The sequence below is a fragment of the Dermacentor albipictus genome, chromosome 1 (genome assembly GCF_038994185.2).
Source record: "Dermacentor albipictus isolate Rhodes 1998 colony chromosome 1, USDA_Dalb.pri_finalv2, whole genome shotgun sequence".
Classification (NCBI taxonomy): Eukaryota; Metazoa; Arthropoda; class Arachnida; order Ixodida; family Ixodidae; genus Dermacentor; species Dermacentor albipictus.
In genome coordinates, this window is record NC_091821.1 from 392,198,977 (window position 1) to 392,211,331 (window position 12,355).

Sequence of the window (12,355 nt, forward strand, 5' to 3'; positions counted from 1 at the left end):
CTCTAGGCCCTTGTGGTTCAAGGGCTCTGGCGAGGCAGTAGTGCTGTAAGCAATTTAACATCTCGCATATTTTAAACAATGCATAATTCCTTTACGATGGATTTTAATGTTCATAGTATTCGTCATTAGTCATCGCCATAATTTTATAGCACGTAGATTTTACGCACTTTACAGCGACTATTTTTAGGCCGCTTTACAGCCAAGTCACATCTTCCATAATACATCGTTAACATTACAACTTGTCATGGCGCTCTTTGGCCCCACCTGGCCCTTGCGCCACAAAACACCACACAGCATCATCATCTTAGAAGCAAAACGATGTGTTCTTTGCTCAGCGTGCATGAATGATACATTGCCATGTTCGGGGCCAGCCACCTATACAGTTGAAGCAGAAGATTACGCTACGTTTTGTTCTCTATTGCCGCAAGAGTAGTTCTACTCTCTCTCTCTGAAGGGGAGAGTGAAAAGCACATTTCACTCTCTCCTTGGTGACAGAGTGAACAATGCATTTCACTCTCCTCGACATTTTGTGAGAGTAAAACGACGCTTTGAAGAGTGAACAGGCCGCTTCACTCCTGCGATACCCTTCCTAGTTTTTAGAGTGTAGTAATTGCCGTCGACGGAATGCTGGCTTACCGCTGACATAAACGTGAGAAGCCTGGGGTTGGTGATGCCATCGTGCAGCGCAGAGTTCAACCACAGAGGACAGAGCATTGTTTTATGGCAGTAACTGACCGTATTCATTTATCTGCTGGTGCAAAGCATCGGCGGCGATGCAATCGACAACCTACAGGCCCTTCTGCTTTATATTCCGTCGACGAGAACAAACAACGAAACACAAACAACATTTCACGTGTTGTTGGACAAAGCATCACCAAAAGAATTAAATTAAATTATGGGGTTTTACGCGCCAAAACCACTTTCTGATCATGAGGCACGCCGTAGTGGAGGACTCCGGAAATTTCGACCACCTGGGGTTCTTTAACGTGCACCTAAATCTAGGTACACGGGTGTTTTCGCATTTCGCCCCCATCGAAATGCACAAAATGTCGCTACTACAGCGTTGTACTGCACGGTATTTCCTCAAAAAGAAAAAGAAAGAAAGAAAGAAAGAAAGAAAGAAAGAAAGAAAGAAAGAAAGAAAGAAAGAAAGAAAGAAAGAAAGAAAGAAAGAAAGAAAGAAAGAAAGAAAGAAAGAAAGAAAGGCGCACATAACTAAATGTTGCTACAGTGTAACGGGAAAGACGGAAACATCGTTAATACTCGTGCGGCGCAAGCCACGCATACACCACAGCTTTACATACACCGTGAGGCGTACCGAATTCCTATATAGCTCGCGTAATAACCGAGCTTCAGATCCTGTAATTAGGTTAACAACATTACAGCAAGACGCAAGGTAGAGAGTCGTTTTCGCATCAGCATCAGTGGGACACCGCCGGAGTTGGTGTACATACTTTTGTGAAAAAGACAGCATCGAATTCACACGATTACACAGTTTCCAGCTCGGCTACAAAAGTGTCAGAATACCGCGCCGAGAACTATTCCAGTCACAGCGGAAACCACGGTTGAAGCACGCGTTTTAATTTTCAAGTTTGTTTTTACATGACCAGAATATGCAGAAGATGGTCCCGATGTCAGGCTACCATACCCGGACCCTCTTTACAGAATCGATCGACGAAAATACAAACCGTCAGGAAAATAAAAATTTGGGCATGACAACAGACGATACGTGAAGTACAAAGAGAGAGAGAAAGGGAGGAATACAGGCAAAGGCAGAGAGTTTAATCAGATGGAAATGACCGTTATGCCTCCCTGCGCTGCGGAAAGGCGAAAGAAAAAGGGAGCATAAAGGGTAAAAGAAAGATAGTACACCCTGGGGCTGACGTAGTCGCTCGCACAGGCCAGCTGCCGAATTAAGCTTCCCATGCTCTGTGTCGAATCGGTCTTGTGTTACCTCTCACATGTGCACGAAACGATGTTGTCCTGTGAAGCATTTCTCTACTCGAGGATTGCCAGCGGTATACACTCGTGTACATCGAGTACCTGCACAGCATTTCGACCTCACGTGAAGTAGCTGGTTATCCAAAAGTAGACAACGTCAATTACAGAGCGCGCTCGGCATACAGCTCGACGATTTACATAAGGTAGCTCTTGAGTAAGGGAGGGGGGGGGTGGGGGTGGCACTGCGTGTGAGAGTAGGGGCAGCCCGCTGCACCTCCCGCGCAGCCGATGCTTATACGACAGTGCCGGCCACTCCTTGAAACAGTCTGACTCTCCAGCTTGCGTCTCCGGCGGTCCCAGGACACACACGGCGTTAATGTGGTTGGTAATTCGGTGGAGGTACAGAAGTGTCCTTCACAGCGCACGTAGTCTTTGTGGATGGCCATTGGCAGAGTCGTCGGCGGCGGGCTCTTTGTGGGTCGCATTTTCCAGTAGAGGATTTCTCAGAGAGATGAGCGACCTTACGCTTAATTTGTGGACAGTTTTTCCAAGTGGCCTTTTCAGAACCCTGGCAGTTCGAGCACCCTGAAGTGGACTGTGTAGCCGGTGTCTTATGTATGTGACTCCGCAGGCTGGGGACACACTACTGAGCTTGCGCACGCGACCTTACCGCGTCCCGCATCTTCAGGCATGTGTGTCACCGAAGCTCAGTTTCCAAGCCATTTATGCGCCCCGATAACGAATATTCACGCGCTACGAATGTCGTTTTCTTTCAGGTTTCAAAGAAACGCACTCAACTGCGCGATCCGCGGGAGCGCTGGAGTCGGCAACGAAAATTCTGGTGCCCTTATACGTTCTCTAGAGCTCCTTGACTGGGCCGCCGGAAAAAAATGAGAGAAAATGCATGCAGCGAGAACAAACGCAAAATTTAGTAGCCACTGAATGCAGGCAATGGGTGCCCAGTTCGGTAGAATACGTGGACCGTGAAATTACGAGGATTAAAGTTCTTTCTTTTTTTCTTTTTTTTTCAGCGATGCTGCGCTAACGAGAACATCGACATTCGATGACACTCGTTCCCAGCGGGAAGGTGCGTCATAGGGCTGCAGGGAATCAGAAGAAAATTGGATACTAAATCATTCCCAGCAACAAGTAATGTGCACCTAGAAAGAAAAAAATTATCCTGCCTCTTTTTTTCTCTCTGCAAGGCAGGTCAAGCGCGTAAATGTACAATATGTGCGCTCCATATTATACGTTTAAGAACTGAATTCACAGTGCATGTTTTTCAACATTACCGCTAATGCAAACGACCCACCACAATCTCGTAGGCCATTGGCGAAGATTAATTCTGACCAGAATATTATAAGACAAAAACAAAATCGAGTTGTCCGGCTTAACGCCTCGAAGCTGCACAGCAGGGCAGGGGACTCCGGATTAATTTTGAAAACCTGGCTTTCTTCAACGCGCGCTCGAAGCACCGGTGCACGAGCGTTCTTGCATCGCGCCCCATGCCCCCCCCCCCCACCTCCCCCTCCATGGGAATGTGGCCGCCGCGTCTGACAATCGAACCCGCGACATCGTGCTCAGCAGCAAAATTACTTCTATTTATTCATTTACTTACTTAAATGCCCAGTACCACGACAACACAACAACGCAAAGTGGCGACACAAACGCATCGCACGAATGCACCAAGGGTCGCACGAACGGCCATAAATCGTGAATGAGAAAGCCCCGTCGGGACGACCTAATTATTTTCCGGCTTCCCATTCGAGTAGTTCTCCATACACGTTCATGCAGTAAGCCACGCTGTAGTATACGCCGCATCCAAATTACTTCCTCAAAAGCCAGGAATTACAAGCGCTGCCGCACAATTGAACCCTCGCAGAGCCATAAGATTCCGATTAAATATCTATACGTCTTCCATGATAAGGCCGACGCACATTAAGAAAACTGGCCGTCTATATAAGCTAGCGGATTTCGAAATTTGTGGCTAAACTAAGAACGAACGAGAACAAAGGACAGGAAAAAGAAAGGCATTGCTTTCCTTTTTTTTACGTATGTATATTAAATGTGTCCCACGTTCGGAGAGCCCAAGTGGCTGCAAGAGACCGAGCTATGTGCACCAGCACCAGCCTTTATCATGACGGAGAAGCAATAACAAAGACACAAATTCAAGACAAATAATAAACATCGCGCGTCAGGGCGCGCCTAGCTCAAACGAGCGTTTTTACTGTCGCCCGTTTGAGCTTTTAATCACATCACTGGGCCTCTCCAGATGCCCTGAGAAGACAAAGTATACTTGAGGCAAAAGACACGCTGACAAACGAAACGAAAGAAACAACAACAAAAAAAGAAGAAAGAAAAAAAAACACGACACGCATGAAAACGGTCTCAGTTACGAGGCAGTCGAGGCGTAAAAAGTAATTTCCTTCAAGAGCCACCGAACGCGTCACAGAAATCTGCGCTGCGCCGACAACAACGAACGAAGAAAATGCCGTAAATATTTCCGGAAGGGGTAACAAACAACAATAACAAAGAAAAGGCACGATGCGGGGAAATAGACCCTCAAGCATTAGTGTTATCATTAAGAAGAGAGGCAGGAAGACGCCTTTAACGGAGGCCACTGGATATAAAATAAGCGTACGTCTCTCGGTGCCACCCAGGCACACATTGGCGGGAGAAAGAGGAGGGTTACGCATCTGCCTACTGGACGAGAAAATGGAGCGCAGCGAGTCAAGGATCCGGGACAAGTGGCCGTCAAGAGAACGGCGACGCGACCCGATGCCTCCTCTGCCGATTCCCATTATTACCATGGTTGCCTGGGTACGGCTCTCGAGGCAAGAAGGTCTAGCAAGTGAGAGAGAGAAAGGGAAGGAACTCCTCGAGAAAGTCCCCAAGGGCCACACTTCGATACGAAGCCGAACTTCTGCTGCGTCACGAGTTGTTAAGTTCTGCGAATTGGCTCGTATAGTGCACTCAATACGCTTTCCACTAAGATTTGAACCCGTTTATAGCTTTATAATACCCTTCTCTCTCTCTACTTTTTTTTTTTTACGTTAGTATTGAGTATACGTCCGCGCGTCAGCCAGTCTGGGACAACCACGATGAGCCTCTGCTAGCGGACCGTACAGGCAGAGGAGCAATCTGATTTATTGCGCGAATAAAACTTCTGCGAATTTGAGCACGCGCAAAAAGGGGTTTATATGGCGTAGCTAAATATCTATCGAGGCCGGAAAGTAAAGAAACGCCATAAACTTCGAAGCATGGCCAACGAATCCGGTGCATACTTAAACGCCTACACGTAAGCAAGCAAACGTCACCGTGAAGTAAATCATCGACAGAATTAAAATGTGACAGGTTCCGTAAATGCCGTCAGTTTTAATGGCACAAAGGTCCGTTTGGCTGTTTAGTACGTTGACAATGATGGGGAACATGCGTCTTCCCCAGTAGACAAGAACCTCGTGATGAGCGACGTCGGGGGGAAGCGCAAAGGCACAATTTCTCTGCGTTCCACTACGACTTTCTTTAAAGGTGTGGGCTCTCGCCTGAATACGAAATGTGTATGGCGTTAACGACGTAACAGCGTCTTCAGCCGCAGGGTCCGACAGTGAGTGATGATGATAAATCTTTATTAAAAATGTCTGTGACGCATTGGGAAAATCGGAGTTTGCTTCGATCGCGAGTCCCTTGTGAGTCAACCGACCACGCTACCCAAGGTCCCACCGACACGCCACATATATACTTCAAGCCCGTCGCTCAAAACCACACGGAAAACGAACCTGCCGGAATCATGCGGTCTCCAGAGCGCGTTGAGTGCGAAACACGTAAATCAAGGAGAATCATTCATTTTCAGCACATACATTCCTCGCATCCTAGTGCGACGCGTTGCTTAACGAACGCTACATCACCGCACGTTAGCAACTGTATGCCATGCGTGGCATAAAAGCCACGAGCCAATGTAATTTGTTAAAGTAGCCCTAGGGAATCTTCAAAACACGTGCGATTTCGATACAGCGCCCATTCTTTAAACTACGACCTCCGTACTCAATTTCTCAGTTCCGCTCAGTATCGGGAAGGGAAGCGTCGTAGCGCTTCGCAACGCGTACTTGACGCTCTAGCACCTAGAGAGCGGAACGGGGGGCAGTGAAAGCGAACGAGAGCAGACAGGGGCTCAGATTGTACGCGCGGCAAACTGCACAAAGTCCAGTTAACCTCCCCTGCGTCTCCCTTTCTTATCTATTTCCCTCCTGCGCTCTCGCGGGTCTCTGCCCGCGCCGGCACCTACGCAAGCTCCGATGCGCACAATCACAGCCGCACAAGCGACGGTTCTCCGCGTCCAGCAGAGGCGCGCTAAAGCGCAAAGCGGCCAAATTCCTAAGGGCCAACGCGAAGTGCGCGAATGCCCCTTTGAGCAGAGGAGTGAGCGAGAGAAAGGCGGAGATAAAGAGAAAGAAATGCAAGCAAGATTAGCGCGAGGGGCCCCCAGCTATATATCTCGCAGGGCAGCCAAACCAACGGGCCTGGGGCGCGCGGCTAGGGCCCTCGCTCTGGCGTCTCTGCCCTCGGGGGAGGCCATAAAGTGAAGCCACGGCCGCATCTGGCACAAAGAAAACGCCGCCGCGACCACGGTGGCGGCAAGCGGTAGGGTCAAACGGGTTCTGCTCGCCCACTGCCGTAAAAACAGTGGCTCGCGTGGCGGCGGTCGTGATTGAAAAGGCGGCGGTTGTGACGGCGGAAGTCGGTGTGTCGCCAGCGAGCCGCCTGCCTCGACCCGGACGCAACCGCCCGCTTATCGCCGGAGCAACGTGCCTTGCGCTGCTCTTTAATGCGCGGACGCGTGTGCATTAAAGAGGCAAACATATACAGGGCGTCGTCCCGCGTAACTTCAGCCAAACCTTAAAGGTATGCAAATGCCACGTAGCATGACAAAACCAAGGTAATGTTATTGCCGTGGCCCGGAACACTCAGACTACCTTATTTTTTGGCATTCCACCTAATTATATAAGTACGCTTAAATAATCAATTTCTGAAATATTATGAGATTAAAATTGTCACAGAGAAAATTGTAAAGCAACGTGAAGAACTACCGATACAGCTTAGAACGACAGAAAGCTGAGCTAGTTGGTAAGGATTCATCATGCAAAGAAAGGGTATACCCTTTATAAGGCGCGCAGACAAGGACACAAGACAAGAGAAGCGAACACGAACGCCGACTATCAAGTACCATTGGTGCTACCATTCCAGAGCATGCGCAGATGGGTTTTGTGTCCGCTTTCCTTTTTCGCCTCAGTGCTTCCTTCAGCTGATAGTCGGCGTTCGTGTTGTCCACTTCTCTTGTGTGTACCTTCTCTTGTACCACTTGTGTACCACTTCTCTTGTACCGATACAGCTTTCTGTTGGTCAGTACGTGCTACATAAAAGCCGCGCGACTGGCCGCTCGAATACACGCTGCGCGTGCATTCTCGTGGTTTTACCACGCTGGGAAAAACATTTTCAAGTAGCACAGGAGAACATCTCGTTGCCTGGTTTCTGTATCGCTGTAAATGTATGCTTTTTTTTTTTAGTCAAAGAAATGATTGTGCACGCTCTTGCGTAGAGAACATTAAGGAGCGGCCCCACAGTTTTCGCCTTCTGTTCTGCAGGTTGGGGAAGGCCGGGTTTACGTTCCTTTAAAAAAAAAAACATACTTAGAAGTGTAGCGTACAACTTGCCGTTAAACTCATCTCGAATATGTTTACGCCGCAGGTTTTGCTTCTCTATGCTCTTTGTTAACTATTCAAACACTGGTGTTCGGTCATTTTTGGGACTAGGATTTTAAAGTTGAGCATGTACCTGCACGCATGCTCCGCACGGGTTTGCGTTTTACTGCGCCTCGTTCTTCAACGAGATACAGTGAGGCACGACGTTGTGTGCACGTTCCTAACATTCTTAACAATCTGCAGGGAGATCCTTTCTCTGAAACTTTGAAAACATTGATAAAAAACACGATCCCTGCACTTTAGGTTGAATCCGTTCCATGTTCCCGATAACTTTGCCTTCTGACCTTACGTAACATTTGTGGGAATTGATTCAAATACATCAATTTTGCAGTTTGTCTGCCTTTGTGAGTTGTGGGGATGCGCGACCCTCGCGCCTCCCCTGATGCTTTTCCCGCATAGCGCGTCTCCTATAGTGCGGCTTCGCCGCACACGCGACGGTCGGAATGGTACAGGCGCAGTGCGAGAGATGGCGCTAGTGTTGCGCTGCTGCGGGGTTACTTGGGTGCGGGAGAGACAAGGCGCTCTCTCTCTTGGGTTCGAGACAGGAAGCGGGACGGACGTGCTGCACGTGCAGCAACCCTCTTCCCCGGCGGGTCGCCGAACAGCGCGGACATTCCGCGCGCGCGGCGACCAATGCATCTGCGAGACGGCCTCAAGTGGCCGCCTTCGAACGCGCCACGATTCGCGTGACTATACACGCGAACGACCAGGCGTTGGGATCCAGCATGGAGCGAATATATTCGCTCGCGAGGACGCGGTGAGTCGGACTTCTAGATTTGTCGCGCGCCCATCGGCATGTTTTGTGGATAGCAACTCGACTAGCAGGCATTGTTGTATGAAAGGTGCAATAAATGCCCCTGTGATTGTTTGCACTACTGTGTTGTCGTTCCTTTGTCTCAAGAGTACGGTGTGAGAATCCCACATCTTCAGACCCCACGGAGTTAAGGTTTCTCTTACGGGTACGCATGCACGAAGTTTAGGTATCGTTGTATGTATTCCTGGGGGAAGCCTTGCGGCCGCGAGATCGTCGTGTTTGCCCAGCGTTGTTCCGGCCGGCCCCTCGGACGGTTTCCGGGTAGTTGCTGTGGCCGATTTGCGCGAGTGAGCCGGCATCTGACCCGAATAAGTGGCCGTACCATCGGAGACGGAGTTCGTGCATCTTCACGCTGATCGGAGCAACGCTGTAGCATCGGCGGATGTCGTCGTATCCGCACGTGGTCGAAACGAGTGGTGCCACTGGTCTAGCGCAGCATTTTCGCATCCATGACGCCAAGATGGCGTTCGATCTCCATGGTGACAGGCCAGCACTCGCAGCCATACAGCGCTATACGGTGTTAAGAACGGCCAGCTGAAGTACAAGTTTTGCCAGCCAGTTGCGAAAGCGGCGGCAACTTTTTCTTGGAACGCCACCGTTACGCTCTAGCCTCGTCGCCGTTGTGACTAAATGCGATCGGCGGACCAACTATTGTTACTGAGCCTGCCACCGCCACCCTGGTCTGCCGCGAGCGGGGGAGTGCTCGCGGGAACGTAGTTCGAGGCTCCCTCCCACGCGCCGTTCAAGAGGCAAGACAATGGGCACCTGGCGGCGCGCTATCGAGGGTCAGCTCGGGGGATAAAAGGCGCCTTTCCCGACGTAAGCCCCGAGTTCTACGAAGTCCGTCTGACGTCGGCTCCGGACCGTGAACCTCGCGCAAGGAAGTGTGTGCGTGCGTGCGTGCGTGCGTGCGTGCGTGCGTGTGTGTGTGTGTGTGTGTGTGTGTGTGTGTGTGTGTGTGTGTGTGTGTGTGTGTGTGTGTGTGTGTGTGTGTGTGTGTGTGTGTGTGTGTGTGTGTGTGTGTGTGGCGGCGGCGGCGGCTTATTTACGATGGCTGGACGAACGTTTCCGACATCTTGGGATCGAGGGGGGGACCGAGTGTTTATAAACCGCTGTTGTGCGGCTGCTCAGTGCACTTTCTCAAGAATTCATGTTAGACTGATGCACTTTTTCAAGCAGTCATGTCAGACTGATGTACTTTTCTCTCGCAGTCATGCTAGACTGATGAACTGCATGTAGATACTGTAAATAAACCCATGCATATTCCTCGTTCTCGATAAGAAGCAGTCCTTCCCTTCATCAACGTCCTCAGCGTGGATAAGTTGGACAACGGCATGGGCCAGCTACCTTCTAATTCATGCCCGACTCCAATCTTGACAATGGGTTACGAGCGATGGGACTGAGGCCCCAATCCTGACACTACGAGCGATCCAGCGTAGCGATGCGAACGTAGAAGCCATATTTGTCCTTGCGGTTTGTTTGTCTTTTCCTTCTTTTCGCGTTTCGTCATTGCCTAGGACATCATCCAGTAGTCGCCGCGCCTCCATTAGCGCTGTAAAACGAGACCTATTTCAACGGGTACGTGATAAGAAATTAGGAACAGAAAATGCAATGGAACGTTGCAAAAAAATATTGGACAGCGCCATAATTTAAGAGTGCGCTTCGTAACGCTCGAAAAGACTATCGGACGATAGCGTTATCGGAACAACAGCATTACAGGGCTTTAATTCGGAACTGTACTAAACTTTATCCGACAACAGCATCGGGACTGTGACGAGCCAGAACCTTAGAAGTCACTTGCGCATTGCTTCATATTAGGACTAAGCCATATTAAAGATCAATTTAAGATTATGCCATATTTCATTGAATTCACCCAAGGGTCAGTCTCAGCGGCAGTTCACAACAAGCCACACATCTTTTTTTTTCTCTCGTCCCCCTCAAAATGGGTTGTTTATATTTAGTCCAAGCAAAAAACTAAAGAAAGCAGGAGGAACAATCCCCAACCGCCGCCCTTAATCTTATGTCATGTTTCCCATCGCAGGGACGCTATACAGAAAGCACAGAGAGCAACCCACAACGCTCTTTTTCCCACATTCTACAAACAGCATGGCGTCTTTTCCGCTTTTTTATCGCAAAGAAGTGGAGCGAAAGAACAGCAGATTGCGAACGATAAAAGTGAATACCAACGAAATCAATGATGATGATGATGTGTGGTTTTTTGTGGCGCAAGGGCCAGGTTTGGCCAAAGAGCGCCATGACAAGTTGTAATGTTGACGATGTATTATGGAAGATGTGACTTGGCTGTAAAGTGGCCTAAAAATATTCGCTGTAGAGTGCGTAAAATTAACTTGTTATAAAATTATGGCGATGACAGATGACGAATACTATGAACACTAAAATCCATCGTGAAAGAATGATGCAGAATAGAAAATATATGAGATGGTAAGAATGCCTGGAGCACTGTTGCCTCGCCAGAGCCCTTCAAACACAAGGGCCTAGAGGCACGTGCTACACGAAAGAACTATCGCAGCGCCATCCTCTGAAGAGAGGAGACGCTACGAACATGTTGGGCTAACAACATGCAACACAACATCCTTCAGATAACTTAGGACTGCGTTAGTGTCGAAGAGCGGTTCTGGGCCGAGTAACATTACAGGATGAAGGGGAATATGCTGCCGGTATGCTAACGGAAAATGTTTCTTTCTGTCAGATTCGGCTTTCCGACACTCCAGGAGGACATGGAGGACGGTCAGCCTCTCCCCGCATCTACCGCAAGTTGGAGGATCATTTTCAGTGAGTAAGAAGTTGTGTGTACCAAATGTGTGTCCTATTCTGAGGCGACAGAATAGGACATCTGTTCGCCGTGATTTTGTTACGGAGGGCCAAGAACCTAACTGTGGCTTTATCACGTGCAGTTTGTTATTTACTTCTACGTCCCACTTACGTTGCCAGTGGTTTCGCAGTTTCCTTCTTAAGAAAGGCTTCAGGTCCGTGACAGGGACCGAAGCAGTAGGACTGACTGTATGCAATGAAATTGATGTGGCCATCTGGTCTGCTAGAACGTTACCCTCGATGCCCCTATGTCCAGGCACCCAGCATATAATGACATGCTGGTTAGACATATACGCTCTACAGAAGACGGAATAGAGCTCAATAATTACGGGGTTTCTGTGTTTACAGTGTGACTTCAAGGCTTTTACCACGCTTAAGGAGTCTGTAAATAAAATTGTTTTTTGAACATTTGATTTTCTGATATGTTTCATAGCCGACAGTAGTGCATAGGCCTCAGCCGTAAATATGCTTGTTTCAGGGTGCAGTACACCGGATTCCGAGAAGGATGGGCCAATGGCTGCGTAGGACACCCCGGCATGCGACTTAGAAGCGTCCGTATAAAACTCTGTGCACGAGTACTTGTACTGGAGCTCCAAGAAGTGCATTTTGATATGTGTCTCTGACGCATGTTTAGTGACCTGTACAAAGGATGTGTCACATTCTATCAGCTGCCACTCCCAGGGTGGTACTAGCTTAGCTGGAGGCATTAGGCGTTGGTCGAGAATTGGGACATCCATTTCCGTGCTAAGTTCTCTTGCACGCAGTGAGAAAGGACGTCTCACAGAGGGTCTGTTATGAAAAAGTGTTTCACATGTCAAGTCGTTAACGGTTGTGAAACACGGATGTTCCTTATTAGAGCGCACTTTCAGAAAATAGTTGAAGCTGATGTAAGTTCTCCGAAAATGGAGTGACCACTCATCGGACTCAACATACAAACTTTCAACAGGGCTTGTTCTAAATGCCCCAGTGGCCAGGCGGATTCCCAGATGGTGTACGGGGTCTAACATCTTTA

General features: G+C 49.0%; 1 protein-coding gene across 9 annotated transcripts in view; it reads right to left on the reverse strand.

Annotated features, from left to right (window-relative positions):
- Positions 1-12,355, reverse strand: part of dlg1 (discs large 1) — a 764,145-nt gene that overhangs the window by 522,997 nt on the left and 228,793 nt on the right. The window lies entirely within an intron of this gene.